The sequence below is a fragment of the Vicugna pacos genome, chromosome 6, assembly GCF_048564905.1.
Source record: "Vicugna pacos chromosome 6, VicPac4, whole genome shotgun sequence".
Taxonomy (NCBI): Eukaryota; Metazoa; Chordata; class Mammalia; order Artiodactyla; family Camelidae; genus Vicugna; species Vicugna pacos.
Genome location: NC_132992.1, coordinates 58,595,430 through 58,609,999, shown reverse-complemented (window position 1 = coordinate 58,609,999; position 14,570 = coordinate 58,595,430). Strand labels below are relative to the sequence as shown.

General features: G+C 42.3%; 1 long non-coding RNA gene across 1 annotated transcript in view; it reads left to right on the top strand.

The window, feature by feature from the left end:
• The first annotated feature begins 10,420 nt into the window (after positions 1-10,420).
• LOC140696939 (uncharacterized) overlaps positions 10,421-14,570 on the top strand; it is a 39,897-nt gene continuing 35,747 nt past the window's right edge. The window contains exon 1 of the long non-coding RNA XR_012073641.1: positions 10,421-10,569. This is a non-coding gene — a long non-coding RNA (uncharacterized lncRNA). The remainder of the gene's footprint in view (positions 10,570-14,570) is intronic.

Sequence of the window (14,570 nt, the reverse complement as noted above, 5' to 3'; positions counted from 1 at the left end):
TTCCCCAGGAAATGGCCTCTGCCTCCTGCTCCTGATGAGAAGCCTCCAGGAGGGAAAGAACGGCAGGCTGCCTGCTCCTCCATCGTTAGTCTTCCCCTAGAAAATCACTATTATAATTTTGGCAAGAAGCTAAGGTGTGCAGACCCTACTGGAGTGGTGACTTGTGGTTGAAGTCCACAATGACTCCTGGAGAGAATGAAACCTCGTGACTGCAAGCTGCCTCCCGAGTTCCCTGGCTGCCTGAACGTTATGTCTTTCATATCCCGCAAGGCAGTGCTTACATAAAGACGAACTCTTCCCATATAATCCCCCACAGAAAACTTCCAGGCACGTAACTGAAAAGGAAAACATCCCCGCCACACAACCTGGAAGCAACCAGGAGCCTGAGCTGTCCCCAGCTCAGGGCGGGACGGTCTGAGGGACAGTGCACGGTCTGCTTGGGGCTTAGGGAACAGCTCATTTAGCTGCTTTGTGCCTCATTTTACTGATGTGAGTGTAAGTTTAACAAAAGTACCCATTTCATAGTGTAATTGTGAGGATTAAATGACCTGGCATGTGCAAAGCATTAAGATAAAGGAACTCAAGTTGGTGATCACCATCATCACTGTATTCCATGTCCCTGTCAAAGACTGAGTGATATGATTTTGTCTACACAGTGGTAGGCGGGGAACCATTAGGCTTCCCTATGACCATCATCCAGAGATATGAGGCTGGAGGAGATGATAATGCCCTAAAAGGGGCATTGTGCAAACACCTGCTCTGACTCCCCTGCCTGGGGCCCCGAGGGTGCATTGGCTGCTCTGGGAGAAGGGAAGGAAATGAGACGGCTAGGCTGAGGGCAGATATGCTGAAGTTGGATCCTGGCTACGCTATTGATCGGCCAAGTACCTGGGAACAAATCATTCCAACCCTTTCGGCCTCTGTTCCTGATCTATAAAATGACAAGGTGTTAAGGCTCCTTCCTACTTCAGCTCAATGCTTTGAGATGGTCCTTTCTTCTCTCTCCTTTTAAAGCTACTTACTATTATTCTTTTTTCTTTTTTAATTGAAGTATAGTTGATTTACAATGTTGTGTTAGTTTCTAGTGTACAGCATAGTGATTCAGTTATACATTCCTTTTCACATTCTGTTTCAATATAGGTTATTATAAGATATTGAATATAGTTCCCCATCCCCTTTCCCTGCTGGTAACCATAAGTTTGTTTTCTATATCTGTGAGTTTGTTTCTGCTCATTTGTGTCATTTTTATTTTTACATTCCACATGTAAGTGAGATCATATGGTATTTGTCTTTCTCTTTCTGGCTTACTTCACTTAGTATGATAATCTCTAGGTCTATCCAAGTTGCTGCAAAGGGCATTATTTCATTCTTTTTTATGGCTGAGTAGTATTCCATCATGTATATATGTGTGTGTGTGTACACATACATACATACATACCACATCTTTTTATCTAATCATCTGTTGATGGACATTTAGATTGCTTCCATGTCTTGGGTTTTGTAAATAGTTAAAGCTACTTACTATTTAATAACAGCATGTTCTTATAGTTTGTCTCCAAAATTTAGCTTGAATCTGTTTGCTTTGTTCCATCTCTGCTGCCACATTCTCTATCCAGACCATCATTTTCTGCCTGGACCTCTGCTATCGCCTCCCGACTCAGCTCCCTGCTTCTGCTTCCTTCCAAAGTCTTTCCAAACAGCACCGATAGCAGTCTGTTTAAAAATGTCACTCTCAAGCTTAATGCCCTCAATATCTTTTTTTTATACCTAGGATAAAATATAGATTCCTTCCATGATCTACAGGCTGCCACATGGTCTGGCTTCTGCCCATATCACTTTATCTGATGCCACTTACTCTCTTTCACTATAATTCAACCCAGCCCTCGCACCAGTTTCTGGAACACACCGAGCTCTTTTCCACCTCACACTGTTCCCTTAGCCTGAAATTTACTTGCCACCCTGCACAGGGTTGTCGCTTCATAATTTTCAGTTCTCAGCTTAACTTCCAGCTTCTCAGCCAGGCCCTCCCTAACCATCGCTATCAAAACAGATTCTCTCCTTGCTTTTCCATCTTAGCTTCTTGTTTGTTTTCTTCTTAACGTTCAGCCACAGCTTCACTTCCTTTATTTGTTTACGTCTTTTTAAAATTTGTTTCCTTCACTAGAATACAGGCTCTGTGAACACAGAGACTGCTTTTCTGTCTTGCTCACTGTTTTATTACCACTACCTAATGCAGAAGGCACATAATAAACGTTTGTTGACTAAATAAGTGATGAACCTCACTCTGCAGATAAATTCCTTCAGAATACATGACTGTCAGCCTGAATCCACGCCCTTCCTGGTTCTGGAAGAGTGTTTCTGAGGGAGGCCTGAACTTGGTCTAGGGCAGCATTTCAATCTGTATCACCTGTTGTCTATTTGAAGTCCCAGCTTTTGACAGCCAGCTGGACCATTCTTGTTTCCTGGCGTGGCAGCCTGTGGAAACTGTCAGAATACTTTCAAAAACCCTGATAGACTTCTATATTTAGACCTTTTCTAATTTAGGACTCTCTGGTTTGCAAATAATATGAAGAAACTTCAGCTCTTAGGAAAAAAAGGCCGAACCCCAGAACCTGATCACCATCCTGTCACTGGTGGCAGGCCCATGGCTCCTGGCTAGACTTGAACTTCTGAAAAGTGACCAGGCTGCATTTTCATACAGTAAGAGTATTTACTCACCAATCTCATTTCAGTTTTACTTATATTCCCTCTCCAAGACAGGCAAATATGTTTCCTCCCATTTTGCAGATGGAAAAGTTGAGAAATGAAGGTTTTCCAAGGCCGATTAATTAGATTTCATACTAGTTTGTGAGCTCTTGAAGTCCAGGGTTATATATCCATTTTATATTTATATTTTCTCAAGTTACTAAGAGGGATTCTTGGTACTGAGATACAGTTAAATGTAAATAATTGAGAGGGTGAATCTAGGTTAGTGTTTTTGGTTTAATTTAAATGGGCTAATAATTGTAATTTTCTTTATTTGAAGTTTGATTTCTTTTAGTCTAAAATTATAATATTACTTGGCATTTTAGTCTAAAAGTTTCTTTTAGTTTAAAAGAAACCAGGCTTCAAATGAGGAAAATTATGAATATTAGCCCACTTAAATTATACCTATAACACTAATCTGATTTAATTTAGGCCTTGTTTTCCTCCCCCTGCTCCCCCTGACCCCCCGAAATAAGTACATGGTGTGAAAATTTTGGGGGTCTCCAGTGAAAATTCTGCTGGAATATTGAGGAGTGGGTTTGGTTTTTCAGGTCAAGAACCATAAACAGATCTGTGCTTAGAACTCCATGGTCTGCTTGTTGGAATTTATCCAAGGGAAATAATTCAAAAGAGGAAAGAAAAAATGTACGTAAGAACTTTAGCATTATTTAAAATAAGAAACAAATCTGAGACCATTTACAGGTCCAAAAACATGTCCAAGTAAATCATGGTGTATCTCATAGGCTATTGGACAGGCATAAATCAACTGTGAATATTATGTAGTAACACTGAAATATGGAAGAATGCTTACCAACTATTTTAAGATAAAAAAACACAGTATATTTGTGTGCGCTAATCACAGCTGGGTGAAAGTAAGTTCATATGCATCAGGAATAGACAGATTGCCCAGAAATGTAAAGGCCTATATGTTAGGGATGTAGGTACATTTTATAATTTTCCTTTCATGTTATTATATTACACATCAACCAACATGATTTCATTTTACAATAAAAACTCAAAATTATAAGACACTGAGAGTCTCATTGAGGAGGTTCATGATTGGCTCTACTTGGATACTTTTTGGGTAATATCTTCCTTATATTGGTATCATTTGGTTTGGGCATCGTTCTTCTAGAATAAACCCAGTTTTTATTCTTTTCAAAATTATTTTCAGAATTATCAATGTATTAAGCTATTCTAAGTTCATGGTACATTATTTCTTAAGGAGCCTCTTTGATTAAAGCATAATACTGAGTCATATCACGTCTGGTGTGCTGGTCTAGGGTCCGAAGTTCTCACTGTCACTGTGCTTCTAACAGTCCAGTGAACTTGGAAAAGATGTTTAACTTCTGTGGGCTTGGTCATTTGTTAGCTGACCTTCTCAGACTATGATCTTTCAAGATCTCCTTAACATTATATTAATCTGTGAATATAAATTTTTATTTCAAACTTACTTTTCCTAAGTCTGTGCTTTGTCAAATAACATATCTGAGCTCTGAAATTAGGCATGATTGTTTTCAGACAATTTTAATGGAGTCCTAACTCTGGAAAGAGATTCCCAAGAAGTCAGATTAAAATCCCCATATCTTTGACATTTCATCTTTGCATTTGCTGCTTTGGGGAGGTGTATTATTTTTGACCTTCCAATAAGGGATTTCCTGTGTTCAAGACTTGTCATCTGTATCTCTAGTGAGATGGTTCTCAATTTTAAGTATACATCAAAATCCCCTGGAAGGCTTGTTAAAACACAGATTGCCAGGCTTCAACCCCAGAGTTTCTGATTCAGAAAGTATGGCGTCAGACCTGAGAGTCTGCATTTCTAATAAATTCCAGCTGATGGCAATTACACTGGTCTGGGGACCATACTTTGAGGACCTCAGCTCTGGAGAAACACTTCAGTGGCAGCACAAGGAGGCATGTAGAATGGGCATGCTGTACTTACAGTGCTGTTATAAATTGCAGAGTATTAGAAGCCACTTAAATGACTAACAGTAGGTGGATAGCCACATAAACTGGTAATATTCATTCTGTGGTATATTATATAGCAAGTAAAAAAGAATCAGGTAGCTATAATCATGCCACCATGTAGTGGTAAGAATGTTAGCTCTAGAGTCAGATCGCCTGTGTTTGGAAACAGCTCTTCCACATTGAAGAAAATGAAAATCTGCATTATGACTTTAATATGTCAGAGTCATTTTATTTTACTCATAAAACAACTCTTTAAATGCATTTAAAGGGGATCTGCAATTGTTGAGTTAATAAGAACCAGATCAATGAAGTTAAAGAGTCAGTGGGAAAATCATCAGGAGGTCAGGGGTGACAGGTTCTACAGTAAATATTCTGACAAATGTGTATTTTTATATTTAACAAGCATTCATGGTCTCAAGGTTATAAGTCAAAGTCCTTGGCTTTATTAAAGCTCTTTGCCTTTTGTAACAAGCAGACTAACAATTTAAAATGCATGCTGTCAAGATTCAAAGTAATTACAGATTTATTTGACCTTTATGATTATTGGAATTTAAATATTTACCGACCTTTCTTCTTATCTATCAAAAAAAAAAGGCTAATTGTTAATTCATCGCATTACACTGGGAAAGCACTTTCATCTGAAGGCTCCTACTACTGAAGCTGATGACTTCTTGTTTCAGCTTAATCTTGGTCAAGTGTAATTTAAAATATTTGGGGCTATAATTTTTAACTGTATGTCGACTACAAGCTGTGTAGCTGTAGAGGCAGCTTTCTCCATCTCTCTCTGTGCTTCTCATCCTTCTGTGAGATGATGATAATAGTACCCACTTCAAGGGGTTGCTGTGAGGATTAAAGGAGAGAATATGTGTCAGTATTTGGCACAACATTTGGCACAAACCTGCTACCGTTAAACATGGGAAGAGTGTTCTAAGGCACAGTGAGTCAAAAACAAATCAAGTTGTAGAAGAATGATACTACCAGTATGATACTATTTATATAAAAAATGCTCAAAACAATTCTGAATGCTTTACATGCACGTAAACATGAAGAACAAAATCTGGAAGAATATATTGCAAGCTGATATCAGTACTTTCCTCTAGAGAAAGGAGAAACTGGGTTAACTGGGGACATTGTCAAAGGGGACTTTATCGATAATGTTGCAATAGGGAAGAACAAATCTAAATCCATATTGGATATGTTTCTTTTGCTTTTAACCTTTGTATTCTATTGCTTTTGCTACAAGTTAATGACTTAAAGAATGTTGCCTATAGCCCAAAGCATGCAGGATAGCCCATTCTTAATGTTTCGACCTTTAAAGGTGTAACACTTTTCCATTCACATAGAGGTAAAAAGTTGCAGTACAGGGAATAACATTTATCTTGTTGGAGGTTTATAAGAACACTGTGATCAGACCTCCATAGACAGCTGCAAGAACAAAGGATTCTGGCACTAAGAAGTTTGCAACAACCAACCACACCCCTCACCCCTTTCAGTATAAAAGAAACCTGATTCTCACTTGAGTAAGATGGCTCTTTGGGACACCAGTCCACCATCTTCTCAGCCTGCTGCCTTTCAGAATAAGCTTGCTATTCCTTGCCCCAGCAAGTCATCTCTCACAGTACAAGCCTGGACTTGGTAATGATGTTATTTTTATTTTCACATGATTTATTTAGTAATGCTTGTATAATTAAAAATTACTACGACAACCTATTTGTCTTCTCTCAGAGAAAGACACCTAATGGGTTGATTAAGGATTACAAAAATAATTCACATTTTGAAGTCAAAGTGAAGAAAGGAAAGATTGTTCCATATAAAAATATTATTTTAATAAAACTGAAATTTTGTTTCTATTTGAGGTAATAATTCAGACTGCTTTTAACATTTATTTTAATTATTAATGAAAAACACCAATCTGATCTGAAATTTGTTCTTAGATTTCTGCATCCCCCCTTTTAAAACTGCTTTGAAGTTTTTCAATTTCTAAGAAGGTTCCATTCCTCAGGTGTTTGTTATTAGTAGTTGGGCAGAAATGATATAATATTATTTTCCTTTTGTACTATATTTATTCACAGCCAGGATCAATCTGCATAAATCAACACTGTCTCTTTTACAATTTTTAATAGTTTATGTCAATTTGTTAAATTATGAAAGACACTTTTGGTCTACTAGCTCAACTAATGAATTATGCATCAATCAGTTTTCATCTTGATTAATATTTAAGATATATTGGCAAATTCTCCATTACAGACCACTGACCTGCACTGAAACATTATGCTCTCTCTGCTTTTCTCTCCAGGCAGGAGAACAAACTGATGACAATATATATCTGAGAATCACAGTAGGGACAGAACATTGATTAGGCAAATAGTTTACAGGTGTTGCTAAGAGCTGGGAGAGGCTACACATAGATCAGGGAACTTTAAAATAGTGGCTGTCAAGCTTTAGTTTACATCAGAATCACCAAAGATCTCTTTAAAATCCAGATTCCTGGATCCCATTCTCAGACAAAATGGGTCAGGTGGGTTATGGGCTGTACATTGAGAAGCATTGCTGGAGCCCGACTGGTAGTTACTGCTGCTTGCCAAATGTTGGTTTCAAGGGCCACCCTGGTCCAACGTATATTGTTTTTCTTCTTCACCTGCCCAGAGATTAGGAAACCAAAGATACCATGCTTGGGGAAGGAGCTCAGGGTGCTGAAGTACTGAGAGCCTTTGGAATGGTTGGTTCACATGTGTCCAGGTTAAGAACTTTGCACATCCTTGAAAAATGAAATAAAGAACAGGGCAAGTAGGTCTATAGACTTTTATTTCTCACATCCTCACACTAAGCATTGGGTTCCCATGAGGACTTGCAGCCCTTTATGCACTCAGTGAGATGACTTTTTTTTATTGAAATGGACCAGGCTTGATCTTCAGGAGCTCACATTCGTGCATTCTTTTGGGTGACAGCTATTTTATTTCATAGTTAAAATTATGATTATCTGTCCTAGGTAAGAAATCTGCATGCTAGGCATGGTTACCAGAATAATGCCCTTCTTCCCCGCAAAGATACCCATGTCTCAATCTGTAGAACGTGTAAACATGTTATGTTATGTGGCAAATGGGAATTAAAGTTGCAGATGGAATTAAGGTTGCTCATCAACCAACTTAAGATACAGGATTATCCTGAATTCCCATGTGGCCCCCGTGTAATCACAAGGGTCCTTAAAAGCAGATGAGGGAGGCAGAAGAGAAGGTCAGAGTGATGCAATATAGGAAGGATTCCAACTGGCATTGCTGGCTTTGAAGATGAAGGAAGGGGTACCACTAGTCAAGGAGTGTGGGAAGCTTCTAAACTGGAAAAACAAGGAAATAAATTCTCTCCTTGAGCCTCCGGGTAGGAATGCAATCTTGATGACATCTTGATTTTAACCCCGTGAGACTTTTGTCAACTGTACGATAATGAATTTGTATTGGTTTAAGCCACTAAGTTTGTGGTAGTTTGTTATAGCAGTGAGATAGGCTGGGACCTGGGATCCTCTACTGGAGTGCTTGCACTTGTACCTGCCCAAACATCTCCTGGAGCAATAGAATACAAAGAAACTATAAGGGACTAAAAATAACTACACACATGTGCAGTTGGGGCAACTATGAACTCTAAGACACAGAAAGGCAATAAACCACTAAGACACAGAAAGGCAACAAACCAATGGCCATTTCTGAGGTGCCCAGGGCAAAAGCAGGGTACTGCACATGGTCTCTGCACACAGCACCACCAAGGCAGCAGGCAGACCACCTGAGCTATGCCTCCTGCCCAACCCACTTATCTGTAAACCTACCCTCACTCCATTGAAGGAACCAGCTCGTCCAGCATCTGGGAGTGAGCAAGGGCACCTGTTTCTTGTTTTCACTCCCTCCTGCTGCAGCATGAATCCCATTAAAGCCTTGCCAGGATTTCTCATCTGGCTTCTTATCAATTTCTATTGATTAAAGAGTCCAAGGACCTGGGTCAATAACAGCAGCAATAGGAAACATGCATTAGGTGAGGCTTCTTGGAATCATAGCACCTTCATCTAAAACAGTGATTTTTTTCCCCCATTGGAACATTAGTCATTATGGAAGACAAGTTTGGGAGATACTTGGAGGCACACAGAAGCCTGATGAGGTCCCTCAAATCCCAACCTACATGATAAGAGTATCTATCCAAGCATTCCTCTCCAATGACAGCAACCTTGACCTGCTCCCTGGGCCCCCCTCCCACTGCCAAGCTCTCACCAATGCATTTCACATTCACTTCTGTGGTTGCCTGTGATTCTGAGCCCCCTCTGCCTTCTCCACCCAGCAGCTTTCTACATGCACCCAATGCAATGTTTCTGCACCAACAGAAGGAATTCTATACAAGTCCTTTCTCTTACAGAGAATAAAGAAGACTCCTTTGCCCTAGGAAAATGGTAGGTTAGGTGCAATGAGGTCAGATATAGGAAGAAACAGAACTTGAAACTCACCATTTTAACTTTCTTGGCTCCTGTGACAGACTTCCAGATTTGGTGTTTCCTTGGTTAGGCTTCTCAGAAAAATAGGTTCCACATTTGTAGAAGAATTAGTTCTAGTTTTTTCTGCAAGCGCTTTGATTAAAAATAAATAGAAGAATGTCTCTTTCTGGGGGGAAGAGTTAAGCCAGAAAGGCACATCTTTTGCCCACCTTTGCCCCCCTTTGCTCCCCTCCTTCTTGTTACTTGGGCAGAGCAGCTGGACACACTGGTGGGTGTGGGAGGTTAGCACATAGTTACAAGTGGGTGACCCTTCCCCCTGGGAACCTTCCTTCCCTGGCCAGCCAAGCCAGCTTCCTCTCTCTCCTCCCTTGAGGAGGTAATTAGGTTTCTTTATTTATTCATTTTAATGGAGTTACTGGGGATTGAAACCAGGACCTTATGCATGCTAAACACACTCTCTGCCACTGAGCTGTACCCTCCCCACCTGCTCTCTCTTGGGGTACTCGGAACCCGCACTACCTGGCAGCATCCAGCAGTCCACACAGCACTGCACAGTGTATGCCTTCTTTTCCTTTTTTTCCCCCAGACTCAGTGGAGAAAAAGGCTGCCTATGCATTTCTGTTCTCTCAGCCTCCAGTATGTAGCCTGTTGCGGGATTGATGCACATAAACGTTTTGAGGAGGGAAGCCCCACAAAAAGACCGGCAGGACCCCTAGGCAGGGCCACTGCTCTCCTCCCAGCACCGTCGGGTTCCCTGGCCCAGAGGCTCTATCTCGCTTTTTGCCTCTAAAGCAGCTAACTTACACCTAGAATTCTATTGGTTCCCTGAGCTCATTTCTGATTATTTCCTTTACTCCTGAATGGTTATTACTCTCACTTCTGATTGGTCCACTTCCCTAACTTCTGATTGGTCCATTTGTAGTACTTCATTTGCATGGAGCTCACTCCTGATTGGTTATTTCTCTTGCTCCTGATTGGCCCATTCCCCTCACTCCTGATTGGTTATTTCACTCCCTCCTGATTGGTCTATTTCTACAAAGCTTGTTCCTGGTTGGTCAACTTCTGTTATACTTTATTTGCATATGATGTTGCAAAGTGTAAAACTGGCAGCCTATAAAAGGCCTGTGTAAACCTACAGACGCGGTGCAGAGCTTGGAGTGTTAACTCACGTGGGCCTGGTGGTGTAATAATTGTGAGTTCTTTAACTCTCTGAGTGCTGCTTGGTCTTTCGTCTGGATCCAGGTTGCTGTCACCACTGAGTTGTAAGACCGAGCTGTAACACGTTTTTCCACAACAGTTTAAGGAACGGAAGAGCGGACGGACCTGAGGTTTTATGCGAGGTTGCAGCGGCAGTGAGAGAGTAGGAAGCAGTGTGTCCAGAAGAGGTGGGTGGAGCTCTTTCTAAAGTTTCTCCTGGGAGATATAAGCAGCGCATAATTTTTCTTTTTACACAGGAGCACTGCTAGGTTATTCTCAAGTTTCCTTATGGTTTAATCAGTAACTGATCTAAGGATGCTCTAGTCCCTTGGGGGCTGCTGCTTGTGACTCAGCACATTTTGCTTTGTTCCAGGGGATGCCCGGCACTTCCCAGGCATCCAGGTGTCAGTTAAGATTTGATAATTTTTAGTAAGCGGCAGGAATAGACTCCTTTTCCTACAGACTGGGGCAGGGATGGAATCTGGACCTCAGCCACTCCTGTGCTGGCCAGATCCACCAGAGCCTCCCACGTGGACCTGGGTTTAGATCCACCCCTAGAGCAGTCAGGGTCAGACCGCATCCTCTGGAATCCATTCGACTCTTGTCCCTTCTTTGTCATCCCAATAGGACACCCAGATCTCTAGCTCCTTGAAATCCTGGTCTCTTGGTCTATTTGATGCTTTTCTCCTAACTGTACGGTATAATTTTTCTTTTTGGAGAACCTTGAAATGTGAGGACAAAGTCTTAAGTTCAAAGAATTTTTAAATTGCTGGTGAAAATAGTTGTTCAGAGCATGAGCTTTGGCTTAAATAGGTCTGAGTTTGGATTCCAGCGGTATAACCATAAGCAAGTCTGGCAGTCACTTTTTATGGATCAGTCCATCCACTTGTTCCTTTATTAGTTACTTCCTCAAAAATATTTATTAACCATTTACCCTGTGCTAGGTGTCAGCTGTTCCGGCCTCCGTGTTCAGGTGTCTGCTCTCACGAAACTTACAGGTCCCTGGAGGAAGGCAGATGTTAAACAGATACTCACACCGATAATTACGTACACCATTAAGCACTGGAAAGGGAACACACAGGGAGCAATGAGGATATTACAACAGGAGAATCCAAACTAGGCTGGTGAGACAGGGAGTACTGAGATGGGAAGTATGCAAAGGAATTCACCTGACAAACATGAGGAAGGATTCCAGCTGGAGAGAGCAGCTTGGGCAAGGATCCTGGGGCAGGACCTTCTGTGAGAGAAGAAGGCTGGTGTGGTTGGACATGGAGTCATGGGTGAGAGCACGTTGGGAGACGTGGCTGGAGGTGGGAGCCAGGGGTAGGGGCTGGTAGAGATGGTGAGAACCTTGCATTCTCGTTCAAGAGCCCTGAAAGTTTTAAGCGGGTAAGAGACACGATCAAATCTAGTTTTAGTGTTTAAAGCTGTGGCTCTGGCTGATGTGAGAAGGCCAGACTAGAGTGGGAAAAGAAGTGTTGGGGCCGGGTATAGCTCAGTGATAGAGCGTGTGCCGAGCATGCATGAGGTCCTGGGTTCAAGCCTCAGTACCTCCATTAAAAAAAAAAAAAGCTAAAATGAATAAACAAACATAATTACCCTCCCCCATCACCCTTCCCCCACCCCCAAAAATAATTGATGGAGAAGGAAAAGACCCAAGGAATGTCAGTGGCTCCGTGGTTTCATGCAGCAGCCAGTTAATTTCAGGACTTTTTTTCTCTCTGCTTGGGACTTGTTCACTTTGTGGCTCTGCTCTGTTCTCTACAACACAGCCTGCCAGGAATTTTCTCTTTCTCCTCTGGATGTCCTCGGTGTTCTGTTGGGATTCTACACTCCACCAGTAAGCCAATGAATTATTAAAAATAATTTGTTTTCCTAAAGATGGTATTTGGTCTTGATGCAGATGTTTTGTGAGGTATAAGGAAACCAGACTGGTGCCCACAACTCACGAGGTATGGGGCCCAGGGCCCATCGCCCGTCCCAAGGGCCAGCAGCCAGAAAATCCAGTCTCTGCCCCTGAACGGGAGGCAGAGGCAGCTGACTTATCTGCTCGGTACATCCTCACCGGCTAGAGCCTGTGTAGGAGGTGCCACCAGCATCATGCCCCCACTCCCACCCCCACCCCCACCAACTGCCAGCTGCCAGGGAAGCCCCATGCCTCACACTTGCCCAGGGTCCTGCAAGAAGGTCAGCAGTATTCTCTGCCCCCTGGGGCCTGAGTTCATTTATATACTTGTTCAAGTGGAGGACCAGGAATGCTGAGGTGAGGCTGAGTTCATATCAGGAGCTGTGAAAGGGCCCTGGGCCACCTCCTTCCTTGGTGGTTGGCCTAAGAATGCTCACTACTCTCTGTCTCCACCCTGATGGCTCCTTGATTTCTTCTGTTGTGGAACTTCTGCCTACCGACTAGGAGGACTGCTGGAATTAGAAAAGGGTGAGGGAGGGAGCAGGCCATCCTAAATAAAGTCACTTCTTCTGCCCATGATCCTTTTCTTACTTACTTCCTGTTGAGGGCTGCTGGCAGGACTACCCAAGGTCTTCTGATTTTGTTTGTGCACATTGTTCCTCATAACTGAGCATTCTTAAGTACCCCTGGATAGAGATTGGCAGAATAATAGGGGGGAAAAAAGAGAGCAACTCAGGTAAATTAAGGAATGTTAATAAGGGGTCAAACGTTTTTCAGAAGGTAGGTCTCCTGAAAAAGGGAGGGAACCAAAGGGGACATTAGAAATGTTGCACTGGACATGATGGTTGGATGCAGAGCCCTTTGCCAGGTGGCATCTGAGTGAGCCCTGAGGCTGCTGGTCCTTTTTGGGGCAGTGTGCTTCTGGCTGACTGGGATCAGCTGTGCCCACGCTGGACACCAAGGCCAAGGAGGTCTTAGGCACTGAAGTCTTGGTCCAGCACCAGGGTTCTCTGAGCAGACGCCATTGCCACAACCACCAGCTTCTGCAGGAACAAAACAGGATCCAGTAAAAACGGCTAATAAAGAACTCTTAAGTGTGCCGCATATTAACTTAGAGTTGTTAAAGAATTTAAATCTGAAATAGAACTGGGGATATTAAATGGAGAATCTCATGCATATGCCCTCGGGAATATAAAACTTCAGGACTAAGAGACTGATTTCCTGTAAATGCCTGATTTACAGAAAACTGATAATGTCACAGTTTTCTCAGATGATGGGGGGGTTGATCAGAGATTGTCTCCTATCAACCTTGGGAGGTTTTACCAGAGGCCTGGGCAGGTCTCACAAAGTGGGCTGAGTTGAGTTGAGCTTTGGGTGCCTGGTTTGGTTTCGTCCGCAGGGGAAGTTTTCAAGGCGGGTCTCCTTTGTTTTTTGACTTTGACTCTAACTGAACTCTTTCCACTTCACATTCTCTGCCCATAAAAACAACCTGCCCCAAACCCTCAACGGACTTGCCTGTAGCTTGCCACAGTTTGTTCATCCAGAATTGCAGTTACTCTGCTGTTCCTGAACAAAATCATCTTTTTGAGTTTGCCTCAGTTTCCCTCTTTATTTAGGTTGACACAGTTAATATATATAATCCGACGATGTAACTACTGTTGACCCTTGAACAACGTGGAGGTTAGAGACGCCAACTCTCCACTCCCTACAGTTGCAAATCTGGGTGTAACTTACAGTCTGTGTATAGCTGATAGCTCCCGCATTCATGGTTCCTCCATATATGCAGTTCTGCACCTGCAGATTCCACCCCTGGCCTATTGTGTAGCACTATAGCATATACTTAGTGAAAAAGATGTGAGTATAAGCGAGACCTGTGTGGTTTGAATTGTGTTGTTCAAGGGTCAATTGTATTGTTATTACCCCCATTTCACAGACGAGGAGACTGAAGCACAGAGAAGTTAAAGAACTAGTTGCAGGCAGGCTAGCTCCAGAGCCCTGGCCACACTCTCCTGACTGCAGGTAGTGCCTGAAGCCCTGCTGGTCAGATCCAGCTTCCAGGAGTCCCAGACACCCGCTTCCAAGATGGAGTCTCAGCCCAGCTTACTTTTGAAGCCTCAGTCTAATAGCCTGGAATAGCCTTATTAACATTAGTAACAATAGGGAACATTTATGGAGCACTTTGTATGTACCAGGCATTTTTTAAACTCTTGATGACAAATCTGCATCACAGATGCACAAGGCAGGTATTGATAACATCCCCACTTTCAGTTAAGAAAGATGATG